Source organism: Aulonocara sp. 'chitande type north' Nkhata Bay, linkage group LG22 (genome assembly GCF_057382095.1).
Source record: "Aulonocara sp. 'chitande type north' Nkhata Bay isolate Kocher_YH1m ecotype deep benthic linkage group LG22, A_spYH_male_GT1.1, whole genome shotgun sequence".
Classification (NCBI taxonomy): Eukaryota; Metazoa; Chordata; class Actinopteri; order Cichliformes; family Cichlidae; genus Aulonocara; species Aulonocara sp. 'chitande type north' Nkhata Bay.
The window spans coordinates 22362479-22386078 of NC_141364.1; positions in this window are offsets into that span (position 1 = coordinate 22362479).

The window sequence follows — 23600 nt, forward strand, 5'->3', positions numbered from 1 at the left end:
CCACATCAGGCTTTAGTCTGTGTGCCTCAAGCCCGTTGTGAGGTGACAGTATTTAAAGAGTTATAGTCATATATCGAAAGAAGCCAAAGTAACTCGGCTTTTTTCTTTTTTAATGCAATATAAAGCTTATGTTGTCCCTGAATTGCAGGAAAAAAACCTGCAGGAATTTTGCATAACTGTCCACCAGTCTCTGACTTCAGATCACTGTAATTTTTGACCTCTCTTCCAAGCAGAATTCCTTCTCTTACTTCTCACGACTGAAAGCAGTCAGATGCACAAACATCCCACAAAATTTCACTGGGATCTAAATCTTGGCTTTGACCACTATAAGCCATTCCATCACTCTCCATTTGTCCTTTTTTTCAACCATTTCATGGTGGATTTGCTGCAGTGCCTAGGATTATGATGCTGGTAAAAGGTCCACTTCCTCTTCACCTTAAACTTTCAGACAGATCGGCTCAAAAGATCTGAAAGCTCTTTGATGTGAAACTGAATCAAAGTGACTGCAATCTACACATTACCCACAACAAAGTAACCCCAAACCAACAATTCCTCCAACATGCTTCACAAACATCTTCCCTGGAAAAGCTGTTTTTGTCCATGCCCAACAGATCCTCTGTTATTGTAACCACAAAAGTATATCTTTTATTATGTCTAGACAACATTATTGTAAGCAGTCTTCGCCTGTATGTTCAATAGCAAGCTTAATATTATTTTCAGACAATAAAACCATCCAATTTGTGCAGTCTCTTTCTGAAACTTAGACACCAACAGCAGCAGTGACCTGCAGATCCTGTGATAATATCTGAGAGTGCTTGAAAACTTCTCTTTGCATTAAAGGGGTCAAATCTGCACTCAGACTACAGAGCAGCAGAAATGTCACTTTTCCCTACAGCGACTCATTCATTTCAAATAATTTTTAGATCCCCGAATGCCAGACCCCTACCATTTTTTCCTGACAACTTTAGAGATTTCTTCATATCTTGCCATACTGACATCAAAAGACTTTGTTAGCAAAGAGAGTCACAGGCTCTGGATGTCAGAGGTTCTAATCTGAGCGCCTGATTCTCATGCAATGGGTCTGAAGCTGTGATAAATGTAGGGTGTTTTATATGACTGATTTTTTTCCTTTACATTATGAATATGAATCTGTGTCAGTTTCTTGTGTCTCTTGTTTTAGTATTCCTCCTTCAGGGAAGGAGGATGGATAAAGCACATTAAAAAAAACAACTCACATTAATCAAAGTGTTATAAAAAAAAAAAGGTAGAATGGGAAAAAAAAATACAAAAAACCACCAAGGGAATAGAAAAGAAATAAATAAATGTGTGTCAGTGGGTGCTAAACATATACAGTTGTGTCCAAATAAGTCACAGGAAACACAAAGAGCAATCAGATGGACTCAAATGACTGATTAGTTTTAAGTCTAATTTTAAAAGACTCACTGGACCCCGTGGACATAGAACTGTTGATGATGGAGAGGCTGCTTGGACCAACAAGTACACAGTGTCTTGTGTGCAGGTTGTGGATTTTATGGAGGAAACAAACCTAGCAAGGGAGAATAGTGTAGTGGGTTGAGGCAGGTCATAGGTTAACTGGTTATTAAAAATTCAGGACAGGTGCGAGTATCAGTGTGAATGGTTGTTTTTACCTGTGTTAGTCCTACAAAAGACTGGCAGCCTGTACAGGGGGTGTCCTTCTGTTCTCTCTATGATAGCTGAGGTGGGCTCAGCTATCATAATTAAAAATATTCTACAGGGACTCATATTATGTCGAGACTGCGCTAGCTTTAATGAAATTCAATGTTGTTTGAAACTTTTCTTGCGTGTTCATCTGTATGTGCTCTGGATCTCTTCTCATAACATAAAAACAACAGTCATCATTCATGCTTTTGGTTGCCAAGCTCATGGGATTCGCACGCTTCGACACAAAGACATACTAAATATAGGAAAACAGTCTAAAAGAAGAAAACCGCTGATTCTTTTTTGCATCTCATGACCATCTTTTAAACACTGCCAGCCTAAAAGTGGTACACGTCAGCAGGCAAACACAGACAGATGTTTTCCTTTAAAGAGTTTTTAACGCAATCACCATAAAATGGAAAGAAATCTTCTTTGTGGGTTGAATAACACGGGCTTACTGACACATCCATCTGCGCTGCATGGGACAGAAAAGAGTTTCTCAATATTTGCAAAATCCTAGAGGTGCTGTTTAGCAGTGATGAGCTTTTCTTATCCCCTCATACATCATCGCTCACCTAGCTCTGTGCCAATATCGTAGGAGACAGCTAATATGATATAAGAGATTAGAATGACTTTCGTGACGTTAATTTATTCCAATCCAATATCTTATAAATACATAAAACTTTAAGCTCCCCTCTGCCATAATGCATTTCAATGCCCCAGCAGTCATCTTTTTATGTTTCAGCCAACGGCTTTGCTGTATGCATGACCTTGACATGAGTCAAAGAAAGGGAGGATATTGATTGAACTGTGTGCACCAGTCTCAGGTGTCTTTGTGTATCTGAGAGGATTAGATTTATTAAAAAGATCTTTAGAGTGGAGAAAGGCTTCTGGATGTCTAGAAACTGGCATTCATCTTCAGTGAATTGCGTGGATGCAGAACAGCCTGGCTGCACTGATCAGCATGCACAGTCCCTGAGCCGTTCTTCACAAACAGTACAGTTTGCACTTTGCACAGATGTCTTTTCATCCTCTTGAGATATCTAAGAGTTTTCAAATGGTGCTTGAAATCTCCACAACAGATTTGAACGTGCTGTGGTAAACAGTACTGCAGTGAGGACGTTTATAGCTCCCAATTTAACAGACTCTAAGATTCTTAAGAACTTATTATATAGTATCTGTAATAATTAGAAGAAATTGTTAACATTTTATAGAAAGTGCTATTTTTGTTGGTACAGTGGGTACTGTTTTCTAGTCTGAATACTGCATACAAAGTCATTACTTACGGTGAAGATAAATACACTGCTCGATAGCATAGGTACAAATGGCTAAAGTGGCATATCTCATAGTTAAAGTGTGGAAAAAATGTAAATTTGAGCTTTTTCTGGTGTATTTTGTGGGAACTATCCAGGTGCTGGTACTTTCAAGAACACCACTGATGTTAAATGCTACAGCTAGATGTTTTCTTTGTGATAAGAACAATTAGTTTGGTGGTTAAATGTTAGCTTGATTCATTTCTGACCGCTAATTATTTCTAATAAATTCCCTGTTTTACAAAAAAAAGAAGAAGAAAAAAGCAGTTAAAAATGTTAATATTAAAGCGCATTTTTATAAGCAGGACAGGTTCCTGCTTAAAAATCAAAGCTACTGAGACCTGATCACTGCGACTGACTTCTCAGATCATCTGATCAAGCTCTCTTTATTGTTCTGTGCTCTTACTTTAAAACACATATTTGAGCCTCAGCCTGTCAGGTCGGCTGAATCTTTAAACAACAGCTGAAAACTCATTTTGATTGGTTAGTTTTTCCCTAATTCTTTCTGCCATTGTTTGGGACATAGTTTGCATGTACCGTGTATGTTGGAATGAATGTCTGACTGTATGATTGACTATGAGTCTTTATGATGAGCATACTTTATCTTTAATGTTATTAGCAGCAGTAGTGGTAGAAGTAAGATGCCAAATCACAGTTATTTGAATATTATGTTAATGTTCATTAGCAGTGACAGAATGATTTTCAGACTCTTTCGCAGAGAACTCCAGCGTGTCGGCTCTTTGTTTCTTTGTTTCATTTTTGTTTTATTTTTTGGCATTTCACTTTATTCGACAGTGGTCGCCTGCTCACCCACTGAGCTAAACCAGCATCTTGTATTTTTAGTTTTAAACAGAGTTTTGACATATTTCTAAATTTATTTGTGCATTATTGTTTTATAACGGTGTTATAACAGTGTTTTAGTGTGAAAATTCCCAGTATCCCAAGTTAGTTCACGCTACCAGCTTTTCTTGTCAACATTTAGGTAAAAAAGGATAAATGGTAGTTGGATAAATTATGCAATGGCTGCTCTGCATATATGGAAAAAACATATTCCCTGAACCCACCTATGTTAACTATTGAGGATAATCCCCAGTCACCTAAGTATGCATGCCATTTGATGAGACAAGGCTATAATTAGCTGAAAATGAGAAGTGCTAACCTATCTCTGCACTGCACCTCTCTGGATGCTGCTGAGGCTTAACAATATCTCGCTTGCCCTGATTAGCATGATTTCTCAGGAGAACGGAGCGATAGATGAGTCAGATGATGGTGGGGAGAAATGTAGAGGAATACATGCCTTAGGAAAGATCAAGAGGATGATATTGTGCTTCCTGATGTTAGTCTCAGGAGAAACAATTTTGATTCCCATACTTAATATTGCTTTGAACCACAGTTAAAAGAACTCTGCTGCTCTTTTAGCTTTGACTGCCTTGTAAATTTTGATTATATCAGGCTTAATATGAGCAATAAATGGTCATGCCGTTCAGGGTGAGCCTAAATCCTTTTATTCATAATTAAGAGTGTTTTAATAAGATGTGAGAGACTGTGAGATTTGGATAAGGGACTAGGACAGAATAGACAAATGCAGAGAGAAAATGAGGGCGATTTATGCCAGAATATAAAAGTCAGCTCATTACAAATTATGGTGGCCTGACTATTTACTGTTAGATGAATTATACAATAAAACGTTTAAAAAGGAATACTCATGCCATTTACAGTAAATAAGGATGTGTTTTAATGGGTTTCTTTCAGCTTAACTACCTCTTTATTAGCATAATCAAGTTAAGAGTGGCCTATTATGAGTTTCCTTATTTTGGGTTATATATGCACACTGTTACAACGGTGTGGTTGATGCTCTTATTATACATAATGAAAGTCTTTATTTATGAGGTCACTGTATGCACCAGAAATCCCTATGATTGACTGCTCTGAATGGTCAGTTTCAAAAAGTTTTTTCTACTCTTGGCTTACATAATGTAATTGAGAGCCCAGAAGCCCCGCCCACTCACTGATCAAACCTTTAGTTTCAAGGAGGAGCCAAAATGAGGGGAAAAATGAGGAAATCTGGCTCACAGAGAGAGGAGCCATAACAGCAGATGAACTGATGGGCTCCACCAAGCCCAAGAATAAGAAGGATTATTTTGAATTATGAATTATGCAAAGCTACTGTAGAGGATAAACATATGAAGTGAGCATAAAGGGTCTCCTTTAAGCCAAATAGAATGAATAGTAATTTTGCACTGTTGCCACGTGTAGTTTGTAATGAATTACTTCACCAGTTGTTGTTTTTATTTTGGATTTAAAATAAACCCTCTGTAACGAAGTGAACCATCGTGGTCCTGGGAGTTTTCTGCATGTGATCATTTCTTGGTGAATTCTTTGAGTTTGGGATTTGTGTTTGAGCTTTTCTGTCATTCAATAACTTTTCTGTTATTGAACTTTTTTTGTTTTGAGTTTGCTATTCGTCAATTTCTGTTGTTAACTTTGTGGTTTTGTAGCGCTTTGCTTCTGTGTTCTGGTTCATGTTTGCTTTGTTAGCACAATGGCGTTTCAGTTTTATTGTAGCCTCTGAGTTCTACTCGTTGCAGCATTAGCTCTGAATTAGCCTTAGTTCCCACTTTGAGTTTGTTAATTGTTTTTAGTTCCCTTACTCTTTCTCTATCTCTTCCTCCCTCTGTGGTTCCTTTGGTTCCTTTATGTTTCCTTGTCTGTTGTGTCATATGTCTTGCCATGTATTAGTATTCATGTCTTCTCTGTTCATTTCATTTAAAGGCTACTTTTCTGTCCTGAGTGTTGTCATCTGTGGTTATTACGTTCAGCTGGTTTGTGGTTTGTTCAGATGCAACTTTGCAGACCTAAGCTGTGCTGCCAAGTTCTTTTCAGAGAGAGGAGAGGGGCTTTGTTCTGCCAACCCTTTCAAACGAGCCAGTTCAGTCATGTTCTAACTGTACTGTCACAAACTTTAACATTTAACATGTTAACTGAGGCCTGTAGAGCCCTGGTTCACCTCCTGTTAATTGGTCGGCCTCTTATCATCTGCATTTCAATACCAAACCCAACATTCCATCTAACCCGACACAAACATTTTGTTAATATTATATTTTAAAGATATTATTATAAGGTGTTACTTTCCTTCTTTCAGGTAATAATTATATAAATACAAAGTTACTGACATTGACATTTACGAGTTTCTACCAGCGAATAAAACAGTCACATTTAAAAGCCAAGAAAAAGTTACTGAAAAGACAAATCTGGTTGATATGAGGTTACAGATGACTCTGGGCAGTGATCAGAGAAGGCTTCTTGACTTTCATTAGATCTGGAAGCCTGGTGACCTCTGGGACTCTGATAACTAACTAAATAAATAAATAAATCTGTGTGATAAGCACATAAAACATGATATCCTGCCATATTCTAAATGCCAGCTTGCATAACCTTCCAAATGAAAAAACTGCAGGGAGAAGCTGTCTCTAGACACAGAATGACATCTGCCATCATACGAGCGAGAACACGGCTGTCTCCCGACTGCTTTCTGCCTCGTTTCGACATACCCTCGTGCACAGATGCAGATCTGCATGTGTGATTTCAGTGTATCGTTTCTATCAGTTGTATAGGTTGCATGCATTGCATTTTGTCATCTTATTAGTATTCTGTTTCATCACAGTTTCCTTGCAGGAAAGGCATCCAACCATTCAAGGGGGGAAAAAGGGGGAAAATTGAAATTTCAAATAGAGTGGGTGGGTGGGTGGAGAGGTGAAGGGATGCAGAGACTTTTTTCAGAATCATCCTTTAAAAGCTGATCTTTAAGCTTCATGACTATCCCATGTTTCTGAATTCTTGCAGGGGAACCCTTGTCACTCCCAATGAGCAAGCCTATTACTCAAACTAAAGTAGGTTGTCGCCCCATTGTCCCCATTCTGTTATTAACTCATCTCATCTGTGTCCCAGTATGTTTGCAGGTTGTCTTTGCCTGCACCTCATGACCCGCAAAACTGCAGAAAAACGCCCCAAAACACATGAGCTGTTTCTTTCTTTTCCCATTGAGGTCTGGGCACTGATCGATGCCATCACAAATTTTCATGAAAAGGGTGATGTGATGCCATTTACAGTTGAATTGAGATATTGATTCGCAAACATGCCGTTAACCTAAAAGGCCACTAGTCTCAAGAGGCCTTTTTTCCTCAGTCTGATTGTGCCACACGGGACTGTTTAGTCCTCTCTCGCCGCTGACCTTCTAAAAGGTGCCATTTGAAGTGCTCGTGATTGCAAATTACATTACTGCTTTCCTAAGTACCCCTTGAACTGAAGATAACGCATGCTTTGCTTTTTATTCTTTCTCGTTCAGACGACACCTCTGTTGGTCCAACTTTTATTCATCTCCATCCACAGACAGTCCTCAGCTGTATGTTTTCATTGTGATGAATGTGCGCCGGCTGATAGATAAAGCTGGTGTTGCAGAAAACTACAGTGACACACACACAAAAAAAATATTTAGCTATAATTGTGGCTTGTATTCAAATTGTTATCTTTAATGGAGCAAAATCGTTGATATGTTGAAAATATTACTTCTGCCAAGGAGGTTATGCTTTTCTAGGGCTTGTGTGCACGTGTCTCATTCTCTCTGTTCATAAATACAATAGCTTGAAAGGTTTAAAGGTTTCTGATAAAACTTTGTGATGATAAAACCAAATGATGTTCTTGATTTGGAAACTGAGCTTTTAAAAAAAAAAAAAAGTTAACCCTAACCCTTTTTTAACCAAGAAAACTTTACTCCTTTACTTTAATCCATCACCTGCTGAAAAGGAAACAAACTCCCCAAAATAATGCCAAGCAATATAAATAATATAAAAAAGCTTAAGGGTACCAGACAGGATACAAAGCCTAGTCTTTTGGAGCAATGCTCAAAAAACAAGAGGAAAAGATAAATATCTCACAATTTTAGAGGCTTCAGTTTTAAACTGATGTTTGTGCTTTGGAGCAATAAAGCTACAACATATTTCAAGAATGCGTTAGTTTAAAATTTCTGCTTCAAGCTCATCACATCCTGACTCTTCATTCTGAGCTCAGTGGATACCCCCTCAGCTTTGTTCTGCAGTGCAATGAGACGCACATTTAGCATTTATTTCCTCAAGGAAGAACAACACAACCTTCAACCAGAAAGAGAAAGGACACAACAGAGGTTTGAGTCCTTTCTCTTACATTTTTGTATTTTACTCGCTTACTTTTGTAGCCTCTGGTTGCCCCCTTGGTCAAGCCATGTGAGATACTGGGCACTGTTTTCATTGCTGTTACTGCAGGATTAGGCTAAATGACAAACAGAGCACTTTTAATAGTCTTTGCACCATGCTTGGGCTTTAATTAATCAGTTAAAAAAAAGAATGACTAGCTGCAAATTATGAATTATGAATCTCTATATGACACGTTATGTAAGAGAACTTTTATGGAAAATCATTACTCTCAAGCTAAATGAGTCTGGAACATTTTCATTAAAATATAGAGGTCAATATTGACTTGCAGGACAGTTTGCGGTGTTTTACAAGCTGTTCCAATTCAGTATCACCTGTTTACTGCACATCTTTACTCCTGAGAACATTTTGAGGCCATATCACTTCTAGATAAATGTTTGTGGCCACCGACTGCTTTGCTGAACACACTGACTTAAACTTTAGCCACACAGATGCAGGAGGATTCAATAAAGCCCTCTGCAGGTTGTTTACCTCAAAGACATGATGTAACGGACTTTAAGCGAATCGACACCTGGTGGAAATTAATGCTCAAATGCCTTCTTAGTTTGGACTATTATTAAGTTTGATCCTGATTTCTGTAGTACAGATGTAAAAGATAGCTAAATACAACTACATTCATATTCACACAGGAACTATTGCAGATGTATTAGTAATATGACTTCTTTTTTTCTCTTTCTCTGGGGCACAAACCATCCAGAGGTCCCACAAAACTAACATGAATATTTAGCTGAAAGCGCACTGAAAGATAAGATATAGTGTCATATATTGCATTATTGGATTTATTTATATGGGCTTTTTCATTATTCATCCTGTCAAGGTCTGCCACACCAACGTTGCCATTCCTAAAAATCGCCCCACTGGCCTGGGTTCATATGAAATCAAGGTTAGAAAAAAATGTCTCAATAAAATGAATGGATGCAACTGAAAATACTTGATTTTTTTTAAGCAGTTGAAGTTGGACAGTATAATATTGTAATAATATGATTCGGTTATAGTCAGTGGTCCGTTGTGAAGGATGACTGTCGTGCCATGTTTTTTTCCTTTATTCGGGGAAACATTCCTTGCAGGATGTTTGCATTTTAAAAGCGATCTTGACAAACCCTTCCAGTGTTCTGGAAACATTTATAGACATAACAAAATTTTATTCTCAGGAAATGTTTTGGTGCGATGCCTCCAGCTGTCTTAAACACATAGACTGTTATAACAGCCCCGTGTATTGCTGGCTTTCGAGATTTGCCGCAACAGAGTTGTGGTTTCATTCAAAAAATAAATAAATAAATCAGTACCAGTTATAACCAGTTATAACACGAGAGTATATAATATATAGGTGTTTTTATAAAATAGGAGCTTGCTGGTGAGGAATGCGTATTTTGGCAACTACATGAGTGTTTTGTTAAGAGATCCATTGCTTCAAATACGTGCTGTTATTTTACTTTTATATTTTCGTCAGTTTTCTTTTTCGCCATTAAGGAGCTTTCAAGCAAGTTAGCAGGACGAACCATCCATCAGCCTGCTTTTAGTTACCATTCAGAGAAAAAACAGGTTTATAAAGTACGGCTTTAATAACTAACTGGAGAAAGCATTGCAAGGCTTTCTCCCTCAGTGAATGTGTCCTACTTTAATCTCTCCATGTGTGCGTGTGGAATACATGCTTGTTACGTCCTCGTCTGTTTCTTTTACCGCTCTCACTTATTTCAGCCGGAGCCATAACTCCAACAAAACACAATATATATATATCACACAGCACACCCATAGTGTGGGCTCCATCAATAAAGGTAAATGAGCTGCTCCAGCTCCAGGATCTCGCACGCGGTGTTTACACAGCTACATGCAATTGTCTGTGTGTGTTTCCTCGAGCCTTATAATTTAGCTTGACTTGTTTACAAAGTCTGAGAAAAGAGTAGGGTTTTGTTGTAAAGGCAAATTCGCTTAGCAAAAGCAGATAAAGTTGATATTAACACAAGAAGAGAAACTGCTTTGGAGCTTATAAAGAAACACTTATCCTGGTCAGGGTCATGGGGTGATGGAGCCATCTTTGGAGGATGTATAATATTCTATAATAATATAGAAAGCGATAATGAAAAGGCATGCATACTGTAATAATAGTCACATCCACTAATTAGCATCTCATCTGTGTCCACTTCAAAGAGAAAAGTTTGCAAGGCAGAAAGACACAATCTAGCGGAGTGAGTCATCATCCAGCCAGGAGCAGACTGTGAATGTGTTGCCTTTGATCATTCAGTGAAAACATTTCTGTCATCGCTTTTATTTCCCACAGCTAAGTTGGGTTCTTTCATAATGATGCATTTAGATAAGATTGTTAATGCGCAAGCTGATGGGGAAAGTTGGAAAACTGACCACATGGAAGTGTCGCTCCTGCTGCAGGCCTAACACCTTTCTATTAACTGCCATAATGAGGATTTTTTTTCCTCTCAGAGAGAGAAAAAGAAAAGAACAGGCCAGGCGATGCCCACCCTCATGTGAATTTCATTCAAAAAAGCTTACCAGCACGCCAAAAACAGAATCACTGGGGTTTTTTTTGCACTGTTGTGTCCTTTATGTCACTAAAGCTTTGGTCTATTGCATTTCTCCTCCCTACGATATGTCGCTGCCCTGCATGCTTTTGTCCTGCTATAATTGAGTATCACCGGGGCTCAATTTCAACCCCTTCTTTAAGTCCCAGTGGTCTGCATGACGAGCTTTGACAACTAACTGATAGTTTGCTGAGTAGTTCTATGAATTCCTTTAGAGTAATCTTGTGTCTTTTGAATGCTTACTGTGATCAAAGATGGCTCGGCTCGGGTGGAGTTTGTGCATTTATGTCCAGGCAGGCGTTTGTTCAGTCAATAATTGGAGAGTGAACGTCCACTAAAGTATTGCAGTCATATGGCAGATATAATGAGCCTTGCTTTTCAAATTTCACACAGAGAGAAAAGAGCACCAATCTGGTGAATTTGGCAACATTACATGTTACACGAACTAAACAACGGTTTGTTTATTGCTCTACATGATTATTGTAACATTGCTAAAATTGTGCCAGCTCTCTGTGCAGCCCTATTTAAGTCTTGTTTTATCATTTTAGATCACATGTGTCTTCTCTTATGCAGATGCCTGTATATGAATGTGCAGAATCTGCAGGTAACATACAAGGTATTGGGTTCTGGCTCATGCTACCCTTCATTTATAGTCAAATTAAAGTTTTTCAGATTTTTTAAAAGTACATCTGCATTCACAGAAAGATGTAGATAACAGCCAGGGCCCAGGTCAAGATGTGTTTTTATTTATTTATGTAGCATCTGATTAATATATCAGCATTAAAGTTACATCAGCCAGTATTAGTTACAGTATTTGCCAATACACTGGTATCTGCATTTATACCAGGCAATAAATGAACATTTTAAAAGTGAAGAAAAGATGTGACAAATACCCGCCCACCACAGGAAACTCTGCAGCTTAAAATAAGTGACAGATTCTGACATATCACAAAAAAAGAAATGAAATATTATTAACATTGTAAATATGAGTATTCCTCATTTTTATCGTCTAAGGAGCTTTGAAAGAAAAGCATCTGGACTTCTTTAAGTTTCTTGAAGACATTTCATTGGAGAAGCTACTTCTGATCTAAAAGCAATTGGTGGAGAGTCCCAGATTTTAAGCCCTATGGGAGTGTCCCCAAGAGGGTCATGGACCCTCCTACTGATCCTCTACCTTATCACATGAGCCAAGGTGAGAAAACGGGTGTGGGTCACAATCAGCCATGGTTTTGGGTGATGACATAAAAGAACCTCCTCGATGGGACAAGATTTGGCTGTCCATCTGCATCTAAAGGGCAAAGGTCACTCTTTCGAGGATGCCAGTGTTCACATTTTGGACAGAGAAGACAGATGGTTTAAAAGAGGAGTGAAAGAAGCCATCTATGTCCACTGTGAGCGACCATCTTTGAACAGAGGCGGTGGCTTACAACACCAACTGTCTGCCATCTATAATCCAGTTTTGAGATCCCTTCCCAGACGCCTTAACACCCACTCACATCCTGGGCCATCTGACCTCAGGAAATCAGATGATAGGGTGGGGCCAGGTTTCACAATGAGCTCACCCGAAACCCTGACTGATTGTGACCCACACCCGTTTTCACCCCTTGGCTCATGTGATTAGGTAGAGGATCAATAGGGGGTCCATGACCCTCTTGGGGACACTCCCATAGGTCTTAAAATCTGGGACTCTCCACCAGGTGCTCTTAGATCTGAAGAAGCTTCTCGGATGGGAGGTGAAACGTCTTCATGGAAACTTAAAGAAGTCCAAACACTTTTTCTTCCAAGCTCCTTAGACCACAACGACCTGGATGACTGAAACCTTCACAGATACATCATATTTATCAGTTTGATGTATGCTATATCACACTAATGATGCTGAAGTCTCATTTATCAAGTAATCGTACACTTGGCAATACCAGGTTAACTGTTGTTTTAGGACACAATGCAGTTCCTACTGTCGCAGGTATGTTAGCATAAGCTAAGGTCCTTCTTCCATTGGTACTTGCACCCTAGTATGATCACAGTTCAGAAACATACTTTCTAAATAAAGCCATGACATCCACCTCTGCGGATGCTAACATGACTGTGACAGTGCCACTGCACTAGTCTTCAAAAAGAGAGAGAGAGAGAGAGAGAGAGAATATGTGTGTGGGAGAAGCAGTCATATCCCATTCTGCTTTTATCTTACTTTAACATTGCCCCACTTTCCTCCTCAGAAAGTACAGCTTGGCTTTATGGACCATAATCTGATTATAAAAGCCGGCACACGTATTAATGTGGCAGCTTTTTCCCAAAAAAAGAACCATGTGAATCTTTAAACTTTGTCACAAATGCGTAAATAGACATCTGAACCTGGAGGCCATGTAACAAAGGCGGCAAGTGCATCTTAATCACAACACAACTATTATTATACAGCACTGGATCGCTCCTTAACAGTGCATCGGCAAAACGGTAAAAGTTTCCACCTTATCAAATTACTAGTACTGTATCTTTACCAAGCCTGCATCTTAAATTGTGTCCGTGAACACATCAATCACAACTTTGCACTTGCTATACAAAGACACTGCTTCTCTGTTTCAGAAGAGTAACACTGCCCCCTAGTTTAAAGCACAACGTGAACGTCTCCGCAAGAGAGCCTCCCCCATATCCAAGGCAACATTCACCCATATTATTATAAAGCTTGTATATTAAGATCGGGTGGCATAATGAGTGACTGGCACAGTCTATCTGCCCCTGCTGTGTCAGTGCAGCAAGATCACATAAACATATTGTTGTCAGGAATACATCAGGCATGACGTTCCTGATAAATATGGGTGCAAAGCATGCATGCATAAGACCAGTGCAGACTAATTAGTCATGGGTCAGCTCAGTGTTGCTAATATCTTAGATAACACAATCCAAGTGACACTAAAAACAAACCATCCACGGTGGTAATGACTCATCCAAAGGAAGAAAGAAAGCAGTCACACTGTAGCTCTGATATAACTTCTCACTTTGTCTCCGTTCTTTCATCAGATTTGCGTATTTACACTTTTTAAAGTGAAAAAAAGACACTTCAGCTTTAAAAAGTCTTACAGTATAGATTTAATTCCACACTTTTATCTCATTAAATCTACTGTACTCTGCTCTGTGACCATACAAACTGGTCCCCACCTTACTCCACACACAGGGTCCCCACCTTACTCCACACACAGGGTCCCCACCTTACTCCACACACAGCTTACATGCATCCTACCTGCACTCACTTCTGCAAACAAGCCCTGCCCCACTCACCCACAACTTCCACTGCTACATGGACAAATGCATGTACCAGGAGACACTCGCCATTTTCTGGGGTGCAAAACATTGCCATCTTGCCTTTGGTGTTTTCGAGATAAGCCCAAGGTGTTCTTTAGTGAGGGTTCTTGACACAGCAGTCATGGCAATAATGTGAGTCTCACTAATAAGCCATCAGGTTTAGACTCTTGGTCAAGAATGCTTTGGGGTTACATTTGAGCACATTGAGTACCCTTAAAAACATACAAAATTAAGCTTTAAGGTTGCAGTCTTTCTAAAGTTTTAGTGTATGTTATTGCTGTGACACAGTCAATTATAATAATTTGTAACTTCTTGGCCAGTTGTTTTGCATTTTGCAAAGTCATTACACTTCAAATAAGCGTGAAAGCTGAAGGATGGTTTTCACAACACTTTCTTCGATGTAATTTTCCATATCTGGGTTGATTTTATCAAGTCAGAAAAGGCCGTTTCAAAGTCTGACTCAAGTCTGAAATCCTTTGAAATTTGTTGTGTTGCAAGTTTTGAGGCTTTAAATTCTGTACTCGATTTTTTGGAGGTCTGCCACTGTGACTCAAGACATCACAAGGCACTCTGTTTAAATATGAATGTTTTACTGCATCAGATGGCACATTCTCAGATGGAAGCCAGTCCTTCCTCTTTTGTTTGACTAATGAAGTCTCAAGACTGTTTTAGAAACTGTTCAACAAACTCCTCACAGTCGTTTTCAATCACTCTGAGGGACAGTGTTAATGCGACCGAGGTACTTCTGCCAATCAAGGCCAAACTTTCTTCACCCAGTCTGCTCTCTCTCTTTGTCAATAATATAAACAAAATGAGAACGAAAAGGTTACAGATGAGGTATCTCACAGAATAACAGTTACCACTATTTTACATTTATTTTTAAAAAAATAGAATAAATCTAAAAAGCCCTGGCAAAAGAGGGCAAACCACATCTCTCAGCCAGAAGAAAAGACATAAAAGATGAGAATACATTAAACCCACATGTATAGTACCCATTAAGTTTGTTAGAGTTCTTATATTGTCCAGGGAAATGGGGAGCATGTACACATAAAAGCCATTTTTCTGGGGTATTATTTCAGCTGACAACCATCATCTTTAATCATTGTATTGTGGATTATATTTTAGCCTCTGTTCTCTTCTTGATATTTTTTTCTCTACCTATTGAAAATGCAGCATTTATGCAAATTTAAAAGCACTTCAAGGAAACACTGTTTGGGCCGTTTGGTAATGTTTTGTTTGGGGGGGTTTGCTGTTCCCAAGGAGAAGTCGAAGGAGGAAATCATTTGTCTGATGTGCGTCACAACACCTCAACCGACAGATGTTCACATTTAACAAAAAAAAAAGGACAATCCTATTTTTATGAGGCTCATGAGAATGCAAATACACCATGCTCTTTATTGTGTGGAAATAAATATCACAGTGTTGTGAACACAGATCAAAAGTCCACTCATCTCGTTGAGCATGCAGACGATCTAGAGCTAAGTCCCAGCTATTATTCATTAAAAAAAAACTTATGGGTGTAAATCAAATCAAAGGATCCTCACAAAAGGACAAAAGGTACTGTAATTTAAAGTGACTCTTTTAAACAAAAGAAGGCCCTCATTCATGAACAGATTACTGCGATGTTGCTCTTGATTTGTGCATGGATCTCAAATGCAAAGAAGAACAAGACGTCACGAAAAGGCGTGCACCTGAGCTTTGATGAGAAAGCCTGCAAAATGCTTTAGGAAGCGATCTGCAAGCAGCAGCATTTGGACACCAATGAGGAGGCACGAGGAAATGTTTCTTTTTTGTTGCCTCTCTCTTTAGAAGCTGAACTACAAGCAGAGGTGACAAATGTACAGCTGTTTTACTGAAGTAGAAGCACAGATATTTGTGTAAAAGAAAGTACTTTGTTAAAAGTCAAAGCAGTGATTCAAATTATTTACTCAAGTAAAAGTAACACAAAAGTACAGACTATGAAATGTACTCAGAGTAAGAAAGTAAAAAGAAGCTCTTTAAAGGGCATTTAGGTTTAGGTGCTTTAATAATATCATAATAAAATAATAATAATAAAATTTGCTTCCACACCTAAACAGAAAAATTTGTATACTCAAGGGTTAAAGTGGGATTTAGAAAGTGGATTTAAAGATTTAACTTTAACTAACATATCAAGATATGCATGTAAGTAGATGTTTGATGGTTTCCATTCCCTATACTGACAGTATACTGGTTATACTGTCTTTATACTACACAGTATACAGCTGATATAAAAGGATGAATTCAGTATCATCAGCTAAATATCGATTTGAATAACACAAACCTATCCTTCAGTTTGTTTTGCAGGACATTTCACAACATGGAAAAACATAACTTAATGTAAAGATCTAATATCTTATTGGACTTGGCATATATGCTTTAAATTTCCAGTTTATCAAATGTGACTGAGCAGCCCTTAGCTTTAAATATAACCTCTTTTCTTCTTCTCCTTCACGTCTCTCTTACATCTCTCACCATCTCTGAGTGATTTTGAGTCTTTCTTTTCTCTCCCCAGGAAACACAGCTGATGTACCTTTAGTTAAGAGGCACACTGTGTGGCAAGTTGCACACAAGCAGCGTGTTTGCTGATATTTTTTTGAGCTGTTGGAAAAGTTGCATTTGAAATTACCTGCCACTTAGAAAAAAAAAGTTACTCCCTTTATGCTCGCTTCTCTTCTGCAGCTCTGCTTAGATGCTGCACCACGATCACAGCTTATGGCCATCTGAACCACAAACACCATTCTGGATGGTTCTGGCCCAGTTTAACCTGAGTATAGATGGTGCATAAACTATAACTTTTCACGTCTTTAAGCTTCAGAGATGGATACACTAATGGGATTGTGCTACTGTTCCCTCCATGTAGGCTCAAATCAGTTTGATGTTTGAAGCGTGAAATAAAAACATTGCTCGAATGTCGTGAACCTAAAGTAACAAGTCTGTTCTGAAAATGTACAGAATAAAAAGTACAGATATTTGTGTTTTAATGTAGGGAGTAAAAGTAAAAAGTTCTAAATACTGAAATATTAAGAAAATTCTACTTAAGTACAGCAGCAAAGTATTTTTACTTCATTACTTCCCTCTGACTACAATCAAAAGCTTTGAATTCAGGTGTACAGTCTCTCTGCTTTTTCCATTTCCCCTTATTTCAAGCAGAGAAGACAGGCCTCGACTTTTATGCCATCCCGATGTTCTCGTGTCACAATGCATTCAAACATGACTGAAAGACACAATCGCAGCTGAGGAGAGATGCATTTTTAAATAAAGACTGAACGGACAGCAAAGTTGTGGTGGATCCTTGGTCAGATGAGTCATCGTGAGGCTGATACTAATGTTAGAAGACAAGGTGCTGGCAGATGTTGCTGAAACCACAGTCTGACAGGAAGTTGAACAGTTCAATCCAAGGAAATCAAACCCACTGCCATTTAAAATGTTTTGCAACTAGAATCGTTTGTTCTTGTCTTTGAGATTTAGTCAGTGTGCACAAAATCAGGACTGAATGATAGGGTGAGACCAAACCATAAAAATAACAACATTCTTTACAGGAAAGTTACCAATTTTTTTTAAATGAAAAGGAAATATTAGGCAAAAAGAGACAGAATTCTTTCAGGTTTTGCTCTCTTCCACGTCCTAAAATAGATTAAAATGCGCAAAAATGGCTTGATGCAGAAATGGTAATACAAGAGTAGTGCAGTGATAAGAGAACTCATAAATCAGAAGGCAGCTCATCCTGAAGACCTTTGTGCTGTTTAATATTTAAACACCTCAAATATTCCTTTATTTCCAACACTAAATAAAGAAGACGCTGGTCTGTCACCATAGCAACCCACAACCCCTCAAGGTACCAATGTTAAGGTGTTCACCAAGTAAACTGGAAAACCATATTTAACATACATTTAAACAAATTGTAATAAACACTGAAATGTACAATATCAGCATAAACAAATAATAAAATACTGCGCTTTCACTCGTTTTTACTGCAGTACAAACATCTTAAAAGAACAAAGAAAACCAAATTAATATATATAAAATACAATACTACTGCATTAAAAGTAAATACTCCACCCTAGGGTTGCTTCTTGTTCCTAAATAATTTCATTAAATGTCCTGGATGACAGAATATTGTGTGTATTACGTAAAATGAGTCAAATCCAAGCAGCATCCTTTCCCATAGAGTCTCATGTTAAAACGTCAATTTTTACAGCATTAAAAAGCATATTTACAAACTGATATCAAAATGGTCTGAGGTTCCGCACTGGAAACACATCATTCATTGCATATCTCTTTAAAGCTAACATCTGTCCACTTGCTGAAACTCTGGGCTCTGGTTACCTAGGTAACCTCCTAATATATTTACTACTAGGTTATATGTCAATCCTTCACTGTCTTTGCATTTACTTGCTTTGCCAGGGACGTGATATGTATTGAGTGTGTATGCAGCTTTAGGGGCAGGGCCACCTAACATGATAAAAAGTATTCATAACGAGTATTCCAACAAAGGCAGATGTACACGATCGGTGTATGCTATGCTAGCTGTTCTCCTCCACTACTTGGTGCCATTGAACCGGGCCTAGCTAGCACTAGCTGATAACTTAACACTCCAAGCGTTCATCAAAACATGGTACCTTCTGCCTCCAAAAAACTCAAACGGCTTTAAAAGTGTTATCACATTGGCTATGTCCACCATTTGGTGAGGATTATTTTACGTGAATGCAGCTAACCAGTGTTTATGCAAACATTTAATTGATCGTAGAGAAACGGTCTATTTGTTGAGTTTAGTAGCCATTTAGCACCAAAACAGCACTACTGAAGTTATGAATGCCCTTCCTACAGCCACTGACAGCTGACTAACGTTTCTTCAATCAAATTGGGCTAAACCACAGAGCAGGTTAGATTGGGGAATTTTGTGAGTAACGATGTCCTGTTTCTTACCAGTTCGAGATCTGCCTACTTCAGCATATTAAATCCATAAGTCACAGGCAAACACATTTAAATATTTTAACGTTTGGAAAAAACAGAAATCTCACCTTATGTTGGATGGAAAAAAATCCAATGAGATGTTAGAGAAATCAAGAAAACTGTTCTTTAGTTCTCTTCTGTAATTGTACATTTTTCCATATTCTCCTGCTAGAGAAGAACAGTTGTGTATGTGAAGTGTGGAAGGAGGCTGACAATGTTGATTGGCAGCTTGAATCTTTTTGTGTTCTTAAAATTGAAAAATAAAGTATTGACCTCGGTGGAGGATGAGCTTTTTCGGTGCCTTTCTCAGTTTTCTTTAAGACACTGAAAATATGCCTTGTGCACACAAGCACAAGGCAGCTGAAAAAGACAAAGAAAGAAACAGTTAAAGCTGAATGCAACGAACGGTGAAAGCTAAAGACCATCGTATATTCACAAAATTACATTAAAGGTGATTATTGTCATGGCCAAAGGAGGGGAAAAATCAAGAGAGACTGGGATTTCAGAGTGATTAGTGACACTCCTGTGGCCTTGGGCAAATCTGCATTGTCAGCCAGCTAATTTAAGATAAATACAAAAAGTACCGGTCCAAACCTCGTGATGATGGAAAACCAAATTGTTTTGCAGAAATGTGTTGTCTAATTTACATTTTGAGCCATTTTAAATATGCTCTCATTGCATAATCTTCATTTTCTAATAATCCCAATATATTTATGCCTTAATGTTCTTTCTCATGAGCCCTTTCTTTTTCTTTTGCTGTTGTAACCTTGGAAGGTAATTTACCAGCTGCTTATCTTCACTCACCAGCTTGTGTTCAGGTCAGTCCCACATGTCAAACTAAGCTGAGGTTCCTCACCGTTGGATGCTGGAACAAAGCTTGGGAATGTAATAGTGAATTCACAAAAAAAAAGAAAAAAAAGAAGAAGAAGAAGCCATAATTACAATTTGGTGTAGCTTTGTAGTGTAAATATGTAGCTAAATTCTATGAGTGATACATGTAGCATCATCTGCTCATTACAGAGAAAAGTAAGACAGCAATATTAGGAGAGAAAAAACTGTTTCTGGCAGTAAATTAAGATGTGGAATTAAACCACAATCTGAGTGTAGAAATTCACCTCATAAAAAGAGACATTATTATTCTTATATATTAAATATTTTGTCTCCATTATAGTATGATACCAGAATTCTCACCAAAGTGGCGATAGCCTGGTCTGATGTCCGTGCTTGTGAATTAAATCATGCAAAAAACTATCCAGCTGACTTTCATTAGATTTTGTGGAGAGCTGTGGCATGAGCAAAGGATGATTATGTGTCAGCAGAATTCAGATCACTTTCTTTAAAATTGTTAAATAAAGTGTTAACCTCAGAGGAAGAATGTCTTGCCAGTACAGCAGTATTTTTGCGTTTAATATTAAACCTCTACCATTTTTGGTTTGTTTATTTTCATTGTAATCCATGTCAGTTCTGAAGCCTGCACTACAGGAATGGATTTGAGATAAGAGAAGTATGTTGAGGTTGAACCTGCAGTAATTCATGCTGCACACATGTTTTACTTTAGATCTGGTGTATGTTGGAGATAACAGAGTCCAAATCTACTCATCTATCAACTATTGCAATGATATTACTGTTTCCTGAAGATCCACTGGACCAAGGGTGTCTAACGCTATCGATGAACTAATTTACTAAATAAATTTCAGCTGATTTGTGTTTTAAGCCACACTGTATGATATGAATGTAATACCTGCTGTGTATGCATGTAAGTTTATATACTGCAAATCCACTGAATTGAAGGCTACTGACAACAGCTGCAGTTCTGCTGTTTGTTTTAATGCTTCTGTGGACATTTAGTTACCGACACTTATGTTGACTGAGAGCAGTTATCAGCCAAAGAAGTGCTACAATGTTGCACAGTATTAGACCAAACTCTTTTGAAGATGGCTATGGAGTAGATGTTCGGTGCTCTGTTACATCACTTACACTGCTTTAAAATCCAGAAAGCAGTGTTCAAGTGCTCTGGCTGATCAGACTCACAGTGAGGTTGAAGTTGGATGAAGCTATCCATATGCACATTTATTTTAATTGCACAAATAGACAAGATGAATGGTAAAGTGGAAAACTACATCCAGGACAGAAACAAGCGCATTATGCTGCTAACACAACTTTGCAGCATGCTAACGCTAAGCTAGTTACCTGCCGATCTCAGCAGCCAGACCCTGAACTTCAACAGGTAACAAGCAGATGAGCAGTCAGGCTGCAGCCTCCCTTTCTACCTGTTCACGTTTCTAAAGCAGAATCACTGTGGCTGGTTTTCATCTTTGAGTTGTGTGGTCAGCTTTTTATTCTACTAAGAGAAAGATCTTGGAGATGTGTGGCCTCATTAGGGATTTGTGTTGGTGTGTGGGGTTGTAGCCTCAGGTTTATATTGTTAAATGGTGATTATGAGACAGTGTGTTTCAGCTATTTTGCAGAGTAACGTGAAAGTAATGTAATGAGTAGTATAACCAAATACTTTTTCCCAGGAGTAAATAAGTAACGTATTCTATTAATTTTAAGAAAAGTGTTACAACTCTAACACTGATCACAACAAAGAGAGGGAATACATAATATACATATGCACAAACGTTTGACTCACAGCATGCAATTAATTTGCATGAATGTAATTTCTTTCTTGTTGCTTAGCAATGCATGGTGACGACTCTCGAAACTGAGCCAGTGAGAACCAGTGACAATTGATAAGAGAGTTAATCGGAATCACTAAATTCTTATCAGTTCCCATCACCACACGGTACGTTTAATTCTTCTACAGTGGAAGTATAAACATGCATGAATACTAAAAAGGAGGAGATAGCTCAGCAGGGTAGAGCGTTCACCCCATGATCGGGGGTTCAAATCGACCAAACGGCTACCCTGAGGTACCCCTGAGCAAGGTACCATCCCTACCCACTGCTCCCCGGGCGCTGGATTGGTGGCTGCCCACTGCTTCACTGAGTGAGTGGGTTAAATGCAGAGAGTAATTTCCCTACAGGGGATTAATAAAGTATACCAAAAAAGCGGCTCAATATGATAAACTCTTACCTTCACTGCCTGAAAAAAAAGTGTTTAGCAGTTCCTCTCTTTCCGCTGCATTTCCAAGATGGTAAAAATTAAGGCCCAAATGTGCATAGCACTCCACACTTGATGGTGTGAATGTATATGTGCAAACAGTAGTCTAAGCATGGAAGCACATGATTGGAGACATGACACCGGATGCTGAAATGGAAACAGCCTGTTAGTTGGATAAAACTCCAACATGCAGATCAAATCTAGGGTGATAGCTGGTGAAGCAGAGCTACGGCTTGGTTCAGGTGGCAGCAAACCCTAAGTTGAGGTTTGGGCTGTAACTGGGCAGACTGGGGTAATGCACAGGCAAGCGATCCAGCGAGTTCAGCTAAGCCAATGTGGATATCGGATAAGACAGGAGATTGGGTAAGAAATGATGAATCATTCACTGCAGCAAAAGGAAAACAGCAAACCATGTGGGCTGAATATTGAAGTCACAGAAAATACTATCAATATCTGGCGGAAACTACGAGTGCTTGATAGAGCAGAGACTTTGCTCCAGGGACCAGGAGGTAGCAGAGCAGATCATTGGAAAGAGACTTGATTGCAAAAGTGGCTAATGGCTGGTGCACCTGTGTTTAGGTACCAGGCACCTGCCTCCAATCCTGGAGTCTCACATGAAGGGGAGAACGAGAGATGCTGCAAACGTGTTTTCAAACACCATACCGAGAAAGGAACATGGAGTCTTCATGTCAGGCCAACACTAATCAGCTGGGCCCTGCTTGCTCCATGAACTCACTAATCAAGTGTTTGCACACTTGCTACCAGTGTGACAAGAGGGAAGATGGAAAGAGTCACCCTCCTGATGTTCTGGACCTGTGACTGATGAAGTGCATCACCACAAATCAGAAGCCTCTCACTGTGTCTCGGCGGGACGTATGCCTACTTATTTCTCCCTTTAGGGTGTAAGTGCAGAGGAAGGATACATTTATAGATCGTATCTATCAGGCTCAGACCACGGTGTAGTACACCGTGGTCTGAGCCTGATAGATACGGCTGGTGTATTAACAGTGATTTGGTCTGGGTTAAAAGGGCAGCTAACTTTTTTGAAGGGCATGTTATGTTTTGTGCTCAGTTCGGGATCAGCTCTTTTGATTTCTGGGCATTGGCAATAAAACATAATGGAAGAACTTTGATTACTTGAGCTCTCTGTCAGACAGAAACATTAAATCTGTGCTGCCATGATAGTGAGCATGTGGCAGTGCCATGTATTTTTGCCCAGAGGATGTATTCCAATGGCTTGAGTGATACTCTGACTTTTCGTCCAATACTTCAATGAGGATGGCATTTGTGGTTTTGAGCAGCTGGACTAATTAATAAATTATAGATTTACACGAAATGAGATGTGATACAAAGGTTTAGACTCTGTTCAAGATGAATTGCATTAACCTTGGCGATCCTCTGACTTTTCATCTAATCGTTCGTAATTTAAATTATGAGCAGTCGTTTAAAGGCCT